Here is a 15,014-nt window from a genome sequence, read left to right as displayed (position 1 = left end):
GTATATAGTATCAAACTCTACCTAAAAGACAACTAATGTTTTTATGTGAATTTGGTTATAATATAAATCTAAGTGTCTGTTAAATAATTTTAACTAAAATTAGAAGTATTCATACACGTGCAAAGCACGTATACTAAACTAGTTATTTAAATTGCACGTATTTCACACGTATAATATTTGATTATTTAAAATTAAATTATATTATCGATTGCGGAGATTTTTAGTGAAGTGTAAAAAGTTTAACTAACTTTTCAAAGATCCTTCACATTTTTATATAATATAAAACATAAACATATATTTTAATGTAAACACATACATATTTTATCACGAAGTTTCAAGTGGTTGATCGATCATCAATTTTATGTTTATCATGCGGTACCTCTTTTCCTTGCTGCCAAAAACTAAGAGAGACGCATCAAGTTAAACTATATTTGTGGTACAATTATTTTTCTTTTTTTCCTACATTTAAAATCTTTCCTTATTTTTAAAGTCAAATCTTTAAAAAATAATTGGCTACATTCTTATTACGTACTTAAAACTTTTAAAAGTTTGGTATTCCTGAAATTTTTCTTATTCAAACATTTTTATGGATCTGACTCTCCCTGTTGGAAGAGCCTCAATCCATGTTAGCCGCATATCTCGGAGATTAGCTAAAGAAACCAAAGCGAGAGTCGTCCAAAAATGTACTGTGTAAATCATGATACAGTGGTCATATTGACCCCCAATGTTGGCTAACGTGGTTTTCAGTGTTGGTCCCCTGGGACTACACTTTCTCAGTAAACTACACAATTCTCTTTAAGCCCAAATTAAAACACTTTTCATATATCATTTACCAATAACCATGAAATTTTTTATTAAGACATTTCTGAAGTGATATCATCATACTAATAGACTTGCAAGTTATTTCATTTATGTCAAACCATAACCATAATCTATTTAACCATTTAGACTCTAGTTTCTGTTTTAAAAATTTAAAATCATAGCCCCTAAGGGTGTTTTCAATTTTTTTTACCTTTTTACCATTAATGCAATACAACATTTCAAAATATAAGTTAAATTATCTAGAATCCTAGTTCAAAGCCAAATTTTGATATGGGTTGAGGTTCATATTATTATCATGCCAAAATTCATCTATTTTGTGAAACCCGAATGACCAAATTCTACCATTATCACAATGCACAAATTCACATCGCCTTAATTCTCGTATGTTTGGGGATTAAAAACGGAGTGGGGGAGTTATGGGGTGAAAGGACCATTTTACCCTTAATTTAATTAAAGAATAGCGAAATTTTACGTGTGGGAAGTGGGGTCACATCGCCAATCCCGCACCTGAACAACATCTCACTAAAACACCCATAACTTCTTACTTCGAACTCGGATTGATGAACGGTAGATAGTGTTGGAAAGAAGACTCAAAGAGGTTTAATTTGGTATATAGTAGGCCACCTAATTCATTGTACTCTAAAAGTAATAGTTGTTGGAAGTTGACTCGAGTAAAAACATATATTAAAATTCAATCGGTAGGAAAGTTCTTAACCCAACTTTGAGTTAGGAGATTTTTGTGACTTTAATTAATATTCTCAGATGTTCCCACACTAAATAATTGATCATTCCACTTATTTTTAGATAGAAATTATTGGGTTCAAATTTATACACGTAGGAATGACAGTTCGAATTCTAGTCCGTAAATGTGGGGTGTTACAATCTATTACATCCAACCTAATATAAGAAAGGTTGCTATTGCAACTAGTAGTAGCATCAACAACAACAAACCTAATAATACTTGAATAACTAAGATTAGCTAGGTTATTACAAGCCACAAGGCTTTGTATCCATATTGTTGGTGATGACAAAAACTCTATGTGGTTTGTGATGGTGGTTCTCTTTGATCCTTCAATAGTTAGCACGTTATCGGCCACTTTATTTCCTTCCCTAAAGTTATGCCTGAGACGAAGACGCCCCAACATCCTCAAGAAGAACCTACATTAAGTAACCACATTAGTAAACAAGGAGGAAGAGATGTGTTGAATACGGTTAAGAACCTCTGTGGATCAAATTCAGTGATATGAAGATGTTCAGACTTCAGATACAGAAACAACACGATTTGGGTATGATTTAGTGCATTGATACGCAATGATATGGTAACCCTTGTGCTGTGAACTATCTTTATCGCGGTAATACCCTCTAAAACACCATGAATTGAGGTACACTTATTGTAGTAATCATCATAGTTGAGTTTCAAATATTGAGGAATATCGTCTAATAAAGATGTAGACACGATTGTGGAGGATATAGTGGTGTGAGTCATAATGTAAGTGAACTTAAGAACTCTAGAAGCGATGAGTTGGAAAGGTACCTCTGTAACGCCTCGAGTCTGTACCCCGAACGCTACACGGTGCTAGCGACCCCGAAGGACCACCAGCTAACCCATGATTGGTACCTTCTGTGAGCACTGAATAATAATAACACTATAATAATAATATAACTGAAATACATATGGAAATAAGGCTGTAAATACCATAAGGTTCATAACTGAAAATCGATAATGAATACTGATAACTTAATACTGAAAGATATATCTGAAATACTCTAGTCTGAAAGCCTCTAACTATCTGAATATGAAGTTTATGGGACAAGTCCCCAACTAACTCCGACTACTGAAATAAACTGAACACTGAAAATTGAAATAGTATGATACTTTGTCCTTGAACTATAAGGACTCACCACTAAGTCTGCTGATGGTAGATGGGTTGCTAAATGCGGTCAGGATCCCGTGCGTCTAAACCTATAATATAAGATATCATAGTGCAAAAGAAAGGTATACGTCAGTACTTTGAATGTATTGTATGCTAAGTGAGGTAGGCTGATATGCATGGGTTCATATGCATGAACAAATAACTGACTGAGTAGCATAAATATAACTGAATGAGAGAATATGCATGAACACAGAAACTGTAACTGAGATCATGTCAATACTGGATACTGAGTTTTGAATACTGATTAACTGATATCTGAGTTTATTGATACTGTAGTACTGATAACTGAGTGACTATTTCTGACAGTCCTGATACTTTAGAATGAAACTGTGTTGAGTTCCATACTAAGTTGTATGACTGTGTCTGACAGTCCTGATCCTGTAGAACTGAACTGAGTTTTATACTGAGACTGAAACTAAAATAGTGGGAGGTAATCATCTAACCGATATTCCCCTCCTCTAAGCCGATTTGGGTTCCAACCTGTAACCTCGGTTGGAAGGGTGTCAATACCATGCCATGGGTAAAGACAAGTGCTGAGTCACCCTCATCTGGCAGGTGCTCTGAATGAGAACGATGGTACCCTCAACTGGCAGGTAAAACACCTCATCAACCCTCAACTGACAGGTTGATGTCTTCACCTACGCTGGCTATGTAGTTCTGGAACATAAGGACTATTTCTAAGGATCAGACCCTCTATTGGTGGGTGATTCCCCATCCCTGGGTTCACTTAGTGATGAATCCTACTCTCAACTGAATAGACACTAAACTGAACACTAGACTGTTCTAAACTGGACTGAACTATTACTGAGTTCACTGGATTCCGCTAACTGATGGAGTACTACTGAGTTTTGTTAACTGATTGAGTTCGCTGAGTTCTGAACTGATTACTGAATTGATACCGTGATTGATTACTAAGTACTACTTTTCGTGACACTTCTGAGACTATTATTTAACTACTGTAGCTCTAGGTAAACAACTAGATTTTTAGGTATTGAATATCCCCAGGACTCGATAGCATGAAAAGCAAAGCATGGCATGAACTTGAAAAGCACAACAATTCACACTTGTTCATAACTCATTCATAGAGACATTTTATCAAACACTTGTGAGATACAAGCTTACACATATGCTAGCATGTCATGAATTTTCCCATTCGATTCACATGAGTAATTTATCAAGCATTTTGGGAACAAAATCTATGTACACGATACTAAACAACATGTAGGCATCATAATTTCAAATCCCAATTTCCTAAATCAAAAGCTTTAACATGAATTCATATGATACTACACACATGTTAAGTAATTTCACATGAAATTTGTAATAAACCAAAGATTAGAAACCCAATTAATATCACAATCATGAACATACTCAAATCTAGCATAGAATTCATGAAATCAATTAACTTGAAGTTTTTTAAAAAAAGTTTCTTGAACTCCAAGGGTGGAAGAAAACCCTTGGATGAACACATCACATACCTTTGTATTCAAATTTGTGAAGAATGATGGAGTGTTCTTGAAGATTGAATCTTGAAATTAGATTCCATAGGGTTTGTTTTTGAGTAGTTTGAGAGAGAATGAATGAATTTTGCCTCTAAAGAGGTTTAATCTCGTGTTTTGCGGGGCTGACATAAGGTAGAAAAAAACCCATTTACCGCTATGGATGTGGAGTTTTAATGACTAAAAACATGCCCTGTGGTGCGCAGCCCAATGTACTACGTTTATTGGGTCGATGTGATGGCCGGTATGACGCAACGACTTTATGTCGGCTCACCAGAATTTGACACTGGGAGCTGGGAACAATATTTATCAATGCGATAGATAACGCGGCATGTCGAGATCGCATTGATCCACTGGTTTGGACTTCTAAACATGCCTTAAATGATGTTCAAAAAAACCAAAACTAGTCCGAGAACACGTACTGACATTCCTGATCATGAATCAACCTAAAGATTGACATTTAATAGTCGTAAGGATCGCGAAATGAGATCACCAACTTATGAAGGCTAAAATAATTCTAAGTACAAACACTTGGCTGAAATTTATAAGTAGGGGACCCCCTTATCATGCTCTAAAGGGTTGAGTTAAGCTTAGAATTTTGCGGGGTCTTATAATATCTTCCCTTTGGGAATATTCACCCTCGAATGAGACTGACTAAGCCAAGAATACTGATAGACTGAACTTACTTACTGGGCATGCATAACTGAAGCATGATTTCGTGACTGATATTACTGATCTACTAAGTTTGTATATTGAACATGCATATCTGATGCATGAGTACATGACTGAACTGATTCATAAATGCATGACTAAGTATGCAACGTTAATTGATACCAAGTTGGTAACTACATCTGAACATGGAACTGAGTAAAATTCAGGAAAATTTTTACCTTGATCTGAGTTTGAGTTTGTGGAGAAGAGGTGGGGATACTTGGTCTGCATATCTGCTTCTGTTTCCCAAGTAGCTCCTTCAACGAACTGATTTCTCCAAAGAACTTTGACTAGAGGGACTTTTTTGTTCCTCAGTCTGCGAACCTGATGATCAAGGATTTCTACTGGAACCTCTTTATAAGAGAGATTGTTCTGAACATCTATGCCCTCTACAGGGACTACAACTGCTGGGTCACCTATGCATTTATTTAGCAAGGATACATGAAATACTGGATAGACTGAAGCTAAATCTAAAGGCAACTCAAGCTCGTAAGCTACCTTTTCGAAATGACTGAGAATTTGGTAAGGACCGACATATCGGGGGCTAAGCTTCCCCTTCTTGCCAAATATCTTCACTCCTTTCATCGAAGAGATTTTAAAATACATAAAATCCCTAATCTCAAACTTGAGATCCTTCTTTCGCACATCTGCATACGATTTCTGTTGGCTCTGAGTTGTCTTAAGTCTTTCCCTGATCAAATGAACTTTTTCTAATGTATCAAATACTAAGTCAGACCCTACTATTGTGCCCTCACCCACTTCAATACAACCAATGGAAGATCTATATCTCCTCCCATAGAGTGACTCAAATGGAGCTATCTAGATGTAGGAATAGTAACTGTTATTATACGCAAACTCAATCAAGGGCAAGTGGTCATCCCAACTACCATTAAAGTCAATGGCACTTTCCCTTATCATATCTTCCAAAGTTTGAATGGTCTTTTCTACTTGACCATCTGTCTAAGGATGAAAGGATGTACTGAGGTAAAATTGGGTACCTAGACCCTTTTGGAAGGTTTTCCAAAAATAAGAGGTGAACTATGTACCTCTATCTGAGATGATGGACAATGAAACTTCGTGCAATTTGACCAGCTCTCTAACATAGAGGTTGGCATAATCTTCAGCTGAATAAGAGGTATAGAGTGGTAAGAAATAAGTTGACTTGGTCATCCTATATATGATAACCCATATAGAATTATGCTGACGATGAGTATGAGGCAAAACCATCACAAAGTCCATATTCACTTCCTCCCATTTCCATGTAGGAATACTGCATTCCTGCATGGACCCACTAGGCTTCTGATGCTCGATCTTAACCTGCTGACATGTCAAGCACTTAGCTACAAACTCTTCAATAAGTCTCTTCATCCCACTCCACTAATAGACTTCCCGCAAGTCATGGTACAACTTAGTGGCCCCTAGATGAATTGAGTAGCTTGCACCATGCGATTTAGTGAGAATCCACTGCCTCAAGTCATCTACACTTGGCACACATAGCCGACCCCGACAATACAATACACCATCTCTCCTTTGGGAGAAAACCTCTATCTTCTGATCTCTGACTGATTCTTTCAACTTAACTAGACTGGAATCCCTATCCTACTTTTACTTCACCTCAGAAACCAAGGATGAGTTTGAACTACTCTGCACCCATACACTACCTTCTGCTGAATCGACTAAGCAAACACCTAGTTAGGCAAGCTGATGAACTTCCTGATTTAACTTCTTCTTATCATCTTCCTTGTGAGCAACACTACCCATAGACATTCTACTGAGAGCATCGGCCACTACATTAGCCTTGCCCGAATGATACAGAATACTCATGTCATAGTTTTTTAACAACTCCAACCATCTTCTCTGATAGAGGTTTAGGTTTTTCTGAGAAAACACATACTACAGGCTCTTATGGTCAGTGAACACATCAACGTACACTCTATACAAATAGTTCCTCAAAATCTTTAAGGTAAATACTACAGTTGCTAACTCAAGATCAAGAGTGGGGTAGTTCTTTTCATGAGGCTTAAACTGTCTAGAGGCATAGGCTATGACCTTATCTCTCTGCATCAAAACACACACCAAACCAACTCTGTAGGTATCATAATATACCACAAATCTATCTGAACTATTTGGTAAAGTCAAAACTGAGGTTGTAGTGAGTCGAGTCTTGAATTCCTAAAAACTCTTCTCACAAGAATCTGACCATTGAAATTTGACTTTCTTTTGAGTCAATCTGGACATAGGGGATGGAATAGATGAAAATCCTTCAACAAACCGTCGGTAATAACCGTCCAATCCTAAGAAGATCCTGATATCTGATAGAGATGGGTCTGGAACAGTTTCTCACTGCTTTGGTCTTTTAGGTTTCAACTCTAATGCTATTACCAAAAATAATATGGCCGACGAAAGCTATCGACCTTAGCCAAAATTCCCACTAACTGAATTTGGCGAACAACTGATGATTTCTAAGAGTCTATAATACTATTCTGAGATGGTATGCATGATCATGCTCACTGCAGGAGTAGATAAGAATGTCATCTATGAAAACTATAACGAACATGTCCAAGTACTTCTTGAACACACGGTTCATCAAGTCCATGAAAGCTGTTGGGCCATTGGTAAAACCAAATGACATGACTAAGAATTTAAAGTGACCATACCGAGTTCGAAAAACTATTTTTGAAATGTCACATTCTTTAACTCTGAGCTGATGATAGCCTGATCTAAGGTCTATCTTAGAAAAGTAACTGATACCCTAAAGTTGGTCAAACAAGTCATCAATTATGGGAAGTGGATACTTGTTCTCTATTGTAACTTTATTTAGCTGACGGTAGTCTATACATATTCTGAGAGAACTGTCTTTCTTACGCACGAATAGAACTAGTGCACCCCAAAGGGATACGCTGGGTCTGATGAATCCTTTATCTAGGATATCCTTTAACTATTTTTTATTTCTTTGAGTTCTGCTGGATCCATTCTGTATGGAAAAATAAAAATGTGCTGAGTATCAGGAAGAAGGTCAATTTTGAAGTCAATTTCCCTTTCGGGAGAAACTCCGTGAAGATCTTCGGGAAACACATCTGGGAATTTACATGCTACTAACACTGATTCAAGATTAGGAGTATCTAAACTAAAGTCTTAAACTCGAATAAGATGATAGACACATCCCTTAGATATCATTCTTCTCGCCCTAAGGTAAGAAACAGCTGACCCCTAAGTGATGTTGTACTACCCCTCCACTCTAGGATATGTTCAATTAGAAACTGCAATATGAACGATTTAATTTCTACAGTCAACTGAAGCATAGTATAAATGAAGCTAATCCATGCTGAGAATGATATCAAAATTTGTCATCTCTAGCTCTACTAAATCTGCTAAAGTAACTTTCTGAGATACCATAACCGAACAGTTCCTGTATACCCACCGAGCTATGATAGATCTACCCACTGGGGTAGAAATTGAAAAAGGCTCTACTAGAATTTCAGGACTGACACCGAAATCAACGGCTATATAAGGAGTTACAAAGAACAAAGAAGTTCTTGGATCTAGCAAAGCATAAATATGCAAATGATAAACTTGTAACGTACCAGTGACCACATTAGGAGAACTTTTCTGATCCTTTCAGGACTGAAGTGCATAGAGTCTATTTGGGCATTGCCTACTGGTGGAACTGGAAGCGGCATCCTGCTGATTTGGGCTATCGGACTGAGTTGGGAGGACGATTATACAGACCCTGCGAACTTGATTGAGGACAATTCTGTCCCTGTGGCCTGGCTTGCCTTATCCGAAACATACATCACTGCCAGCTCTACAGATACCCTGATGGTTTCTGTCGCATTTTTGGCAAAGAGGATTCATTCGGGCACTATTAACATTACCCTAAGGCTTAGGTCCTGGAGCCCTGGCTTTGGGGCTATTTTTGAATTTTAAAGTTGGAGCACTGGCTGAGGAAGGAGGTGGAACTGAGGATTTTGAGTGGAAATAAGAGCGATTTCCACCTTTTGATTTAGGCTAAGAAAAGTTGAAGCTACCTATTCTCTCTTTCTTGTTCTCCCTCTCCTTCTCTTTATTATTAGCCTCTTCTATTTGCTGAGCATGGAACATGATCCTAGATATGTCTATCTCCTTAACCAGTATTGCAGTCCTACACTCCTTGACCATACTGTTGGACACACTCGATACTAACTTACTTATCTTAGATCTACTATCTGCTACAACGTAAGGGGAATATCTGGCTAACTGAGTAAACTTGAGAGAATACTCTTAATATGTCATGTTACCCTGCTTCGAGTTTATGAAATCTAGAACCTTAGCTTCTCTCAACTCAAGTGGGAAGAACCTATCCAAAAAAGTAGTGGCAAACTCCTCCTATTCTACTAGACCTGGATCCGTGGCCCTCTTTGCCTTCCACTGCTTAAACTATAGTGAGCTATATCCTGCAAATGATACGCGGCCAACCCAGCACCCTAACTAGTAGTCACCCCCATAATATATGTGACCTTCTGCACCTGGTCAAGTAATTCTTCTGAGTCCTCATCTGACTTAGACCCAGTAAATGATAACAGTATTGGCCACTGGGTTGGTTTGAACAGCAGTTAGCTGTTCATTCTGAGCTATAATAGAATTGTCTAGGGTGGTGAAAATGGCTCTAAATTTAGCATGAGAGACCTGCTCATCTAGGGATTTGGCTGGACGGGCTGAGGTGCTGGCTGGTCTCTCATTCTTCGTCCTTTAGTCCTTTTTGGAGGCATATTCTATAACAGAAGGAAAGCTTAACTTAGATAGAGAGTTCAACTTAAGCTAATGCTCACTTGCACGATATGAATACTGAAAGAAGGAAAACTTTTCCTATAAATGGCTCATAGTCTCTTGTCCATAAGTGTGGCACACTACACACCCATGCACAAGACTCTACTAGATGTGACTTTCAGACTTCCAAGGACTCTGTTGAACCTGAGGCTTTAATACCAAGTTTATAACACCCCAAGTTTGTGCCTCGGATGCTACACGGTGCTAGAAACCCCGAAGGACCACCAACTAACCCATGACTGGTACCTGCTGTGAGTACTGAATAATAATAACACTATAATAATATAACTAAAATAAATATGGAAATAAGGTTGTAAACGCCATAGGGTTCATAACTAAAAACCGATACTAAATACTGATAACTGAATACTAAAAGATCTGTCTAAAATACTCTGGTCTGAAAACCTCTAACTATCTAAATATGGAGTTGATGGGACAAGTCCATAACTAACTTCGACTACTAAAATAAACTAAACACTGAATAATGAAATAATATGATACTTTGTCCTCAAACGATGAGGACTTACCACTAAGTCTACTACTAGTAGATGGGCTGCTAAATATGGTTAGGAGCCCATGCATCTAAAACTATGATATAAGATACCATAGCATAAAAGAAAGGTATGCGTCAGTGCTTTGAATATGCTGGTATGCTAAGTGAGGTAGGCTGATATGCCTGGGTTTATATGTATGAACAAATAACTGACTGAGTAGCATCTGAATGAGATAAACATGCATGAACACATAAACTCTAACTAAGATTATATCAATACTGGATACTGAGTTTTGAATACTGATTAACTGATATCTGAGTTTACTGATATTATAGTACTAATAACTGAGTGACTATTTTTGACAGTCCTGATTCTTTAGAATGGAACTGTGCTGAGTTCTATACTAAGTTGTATGATTATGTCTGACAGTCCTGATCCTGTAGAATTGAACTAAGTTCTATACTGAGACTGAAACTAAAACTATAGGAGGTAATCATCTAACCGACATGCCCCTTCTCTAAATTAATTTAGGGTCCAACCTGTAACCTCAGTTAGAAGGGTGTCAATACCATGCCAGGAGTAAAAACAAGTGCTGAGTCACCCTCATCTGGCAGGTGCTCTAAATGAGGATGGTGGTACCCTCAACTGGCAGGTAAAATACCTCATCAACCCTCAACTGGCAGGTTGATGTCTTCATCTACACTGGCTACGTAGTTCTGGAACACAAGGACTGCTTCTAAGGATCACACCCTCTGCTGGCAGGTGAGTGCCCGTCCCTGGGTTCACTTGGTGCTGAATCCTACTCCCAAATGAATAGATACTGAACTGAACACTAGACTGTTTTAGGCTGGACTGAACTGTTACTGAGTTTACTGGGTTCCGCTAACTGACAGAGTACTACTGAGTTCTGTTAACTGACTGAGTTTGCTGAGTTCTGAACTAATTACTAAACTGAGATCGTAACTAATTAGTGAGTACTACTATTCGTGACACTACTGAGACTGTTCTGTAACTACTGTAGCTCTAGGTAAACAACTAGACTTTTGGGTATTGAATACCCCTAGGACTCGATAGCATAAAAAGTAAAGCATGGCATGAACTTGAATGAACACTTGGTATTCAAATTTGTGAAGAATGAAGGAGTGTTCTTGAAGATTGAATCTTGAAATTAGATTCAATAGGGTTTGTTCTTGAGTAATTTGAGAGAGAATAAATGGATTTTGCCTCTAAAGAGGCTTAATCTCGTGTTTTGGGGGTTGACATAAGGCGGGAAAATATCTATTTACCCCTTTGGATATAGAGTTTTAAAGACTGAAAATATGCTTACTGACGTGCAGCCCGATGCACCGCGTTGATGGGGTCGACGCGATGGCTGGTGTGACTCGTCGACTTCGCATCGGCTCACTGGAATTTGACACTGGAAGCTGGGAACAACATTTATCAATGCGATAGGTGATGCGGTGCATCGAGATCGCATTAATCCACTGGTTTGGACTTTCAAACGTGCCTCAAATGATGTTCAAAAAATTCAAAACTCATTCGAGAACACCTACTGACATTCCTGATCATATGAATCAACCAAAAGATCAATATTTAATGGTCTTAAGGGTCGTGAAATGAGATCGCCACCTTATAAAGACTAAAATAATTCTAAGTACAAATACTTAGCTAAAATTTCTAAGTATGGGACCCCCTTATCATGCTCTAAAGGGTTGAGCTAAGTTTAGAATTTTGCGGGATCTTACAACCTCTTTGGTAGTGTTTTTATAAATATTCTGATTTCTGTTGATCCAAATATGCCAGGGTGCAAAAGGTTAAGTAAATTATTATGGAGTTAGATAGATTGGTTCTTGAAGTGAAGAAGATAACCCGATGAAACAGGAGGAGTGGAGATAACACTGAACAGCAAAAGATGATATGATGGATAATTTTAGTATCAGTCCCACAAACAGGACAACATCTTTACTCAATAGGTAAAGAGATACGTTGGAGGTCCAAATATAGTGTGATGAATATCACTAACATTAGTATATGTTGATATTCGATGGATGAAGAGTCCTATGAATGCGAACTCTAAGGTTATGATTAGAAAGGATCTAGTTGAAATTCCAGATATTTGTAGAGTTTCCAGAAGCAATATTCCAGATTATTCCAACCTTTTGCTATGTTTTTCCAGACGAAGGAGCAAGTATTAGTCCTAGGTCTATGACCATATTTCTTATTAAGGGTTGTAGCCCAAAGTTTTTTTTGGTTAGTGAAAAGGTGCCAAGCTAAGGAATATTAATAAGAATCATTTAGTCGAAAACAAGTTATACATGAATTATATCTGAGGCAACTAATAGATAATTATCATTTTAATTGAAACCTTTAAAAACTTGAAACCAAGACAGAGATAATTCACCTTGCTATTTGTCGTATCTTTATTCTGTTGCACCAAGACCACGCCTTCAGCAATGAAATGCTGCAAAAGATTTATTGTCAGGAGATGTTTATCCAAACTTAGAAAACATTGGCATATAGATTGATAAATAGTAAAAATTACCTGTTTAAACATTTGAGATAAATCCTCTACCTGTGTGTACAAAAGAAAGTGCTGGAAAAATAGAAAAACATTGAATTGCATGTAAAATACATTGAAACTTGCAAAAAACTAATGGTGAAAAGCAAATCTAGAATTCAATACCTTATTTGATTGAATTTGTATATTAGAATCTCAACTACCATTGACGGTCATTGATGTTGGGCTTGAGCTAAGAAGAAACAGGAAGAATAAAATAGATCTTATTGATTGATGAGAGAAGAAAAAATATATTGATAACTGCTTTTGTCCTTATCACAGTACATTTATACTAATCTGTATACAATTGTCATCTATAAAATATCTACAACTGTTATCTACAAAATATCTGCAACTAACTTTTACATGTGGCTAAATAATTCTATTTACTACATAGCTAAAAATACCTAATCTAACTGACTGCTTCATGTGTTCATAGTCATGTTATACCTATTTCATAACTCCCCCTCAAGCTGGTAGGTATGGAAATTGATATCTTGAACCAACATATACTATCTTGATCAGCTTCTCTTGAATTTTCTGTCTAATAAAATAAAAGTCAATTTCAATGTGTTTAGTTCTCTCATGGAACACCAGATTTTTTGTTATTTGAAATGCAACTTTGCTATCACTGTATACAACCATAGGTGTAGCAACCGCATTATTCAATTCTTTTAACAAAGTTATTATCCATACAACTTCTGAGACTGCATTTCCCATACTTCTGTTCTTAGCTTCTGCTAAGCTTCTGGACATCACATTTTGCTCCTCAGATTTCCAAGAAACTAGTGAGTTTCCATGCTTTAAAAAAAAACCCGATACCGATCTTTGGGTATTTGGACAGGAAGACCAATTTGCATCACAATAGATTGGCAATGTACTAGAGAGTTCACTACTTAACAAGATTCCTAAGGCTGGTTCTCTCTTCACATACTTTATGACTCTAACTACTGCATCCTAGTATGATATCTTAGGATGCTGCAGGAATTGGCTAAGAGTCTGTAATAATTAAGATATGTCTAGCTTGGTTAGTGTCAAATACAACATCTTACAACCAATCTTTGATATTGTGTCTTGTCTTCCAGTGTTTCGTCATTTGTCGTTTGAGTTAAAACATCAAGTTCATGTGTTGTCAACTTTGTATTAACTTCAAGAGGTGTCATAGCTAGTTTAGCGGAGCCAATTCCCAGATCTCAGATGCTCTTAAGTGCATATTTCCTCTGATTCACCAAGATACCCTTAGTAGATCTACTGAACTCTATCCTAAGGGAATATTTCAAAGCTCCTAGATCTTATATCTTGAAGGCTTTCTGTAACAAGGATTTGGTGTCTTCAATAAGACCAAGATTGCTACCTGTTACTAGCATGTCGTCCACACAGATCAAGACAATGACAATATCAGTTCCTTATTTCTTGATGAATAGAGAATGGCCTAAACCACTTTGAATAAATACTGAAGTGATCAATTCCTCAGAAAGTTTTAAGTTCCATTGTCTACTTGCCTATTTTAACCCACAAATAAACTCAATTTATAGACTAAACTAGACTCCCTTGACTTGGTAAGCCCTAAGGAAGCTGCATATAAACCTCATCATACAAATCACCCTGAATAAAAGCATTGTAAATATCAAGCTGATGAGCATGCCAACTATGCTGAGTAGCTAAAGACAAGACAACCCTTACAGTAGCAATCTTAACCACATGAAAAAAGGTTTCATTGTATTCAAGACCCCTTTTTTATTATATACCTTGGTGAAAAGTCGATCCTTAAACCTCTCAATCTCCCCTGAAGCTTTAAGTTTGACTTTGTAAACCCAACGACAACCAATAACAGTTTTACCATCTGGTAAAAGGACTAGATCCCAAGTGTGATTGTACTAAAGAGCCTGCAACTTAAAATTCATAGCATTAATCTACCTACAATCTTGTATAGCCTCATAATAGGAAGTGGGTTCATGAACATGAGATAGAGAACCAAGAAAGGCTTGATAACTAGGAGAAAGTCATGTATAAGAAAAACAAGCATTAATAGGATAAGTAACATGAGCAACTTGCTTTTTTGGTAACATAATCAACATGCCGAAGAGGTTGCTTGGATACTCTGGTTGACCTTCTAATAGCAATAGTAGTAGAAGGTAGAGTATCAACATGCCAAAGAGGTTGCTTGGATATTCTGGTTGACCTCCTAAGA

The 15,014-nt window shown here is 37.2% G+C and overlaps 1 long non-coding RNA gene across 1 annotated transcript; it reads right to left on the bottom strand.

Annotated features, from left to right (window-relative positions):
- Nucleotides 1-1,617: 1,617 nt before the first annotated feature.
- Nucleotides 1,618-13,062, bottom strand: LOC124888623. The gene is made up of 4 exons (XR_007047120.1): nucleotides 12,950-13,062; nucleotides 12,809-12,859; nucleotides 12,668-12,727; nucleotides 1,618-1,980 (listed from the first exon to the last, which is right to left on the bottom strand). It is a non-coding gene; the product is annotated as an uncharacterized LOC124888623 (long non-coding RNA).
- Nucleotides 13,063-15,014: the final 1,952 nt, after the last annotated feature.

Source organism: Capsicum annuum, chromosome 11 (assembly GCF_002878395.1).
Source record: "Capsicum annuum cultivar UCD-10X-F1 chromosome 11, UCD10Xv1.1, whole genome shotgun sequence".
NCBI classification, from domain to species: domain Eukaryota; kingdom Viridiplantae; phylum Streptophyta; class Magnoliopsida; order Solanales; family Solanaceae; genus Capsicum; species Capsicum annuum.
Note: the sequence above shows the minus strand (reverse complement) of the source record. Positions and strands in the feature narration are given on the sequence as shown.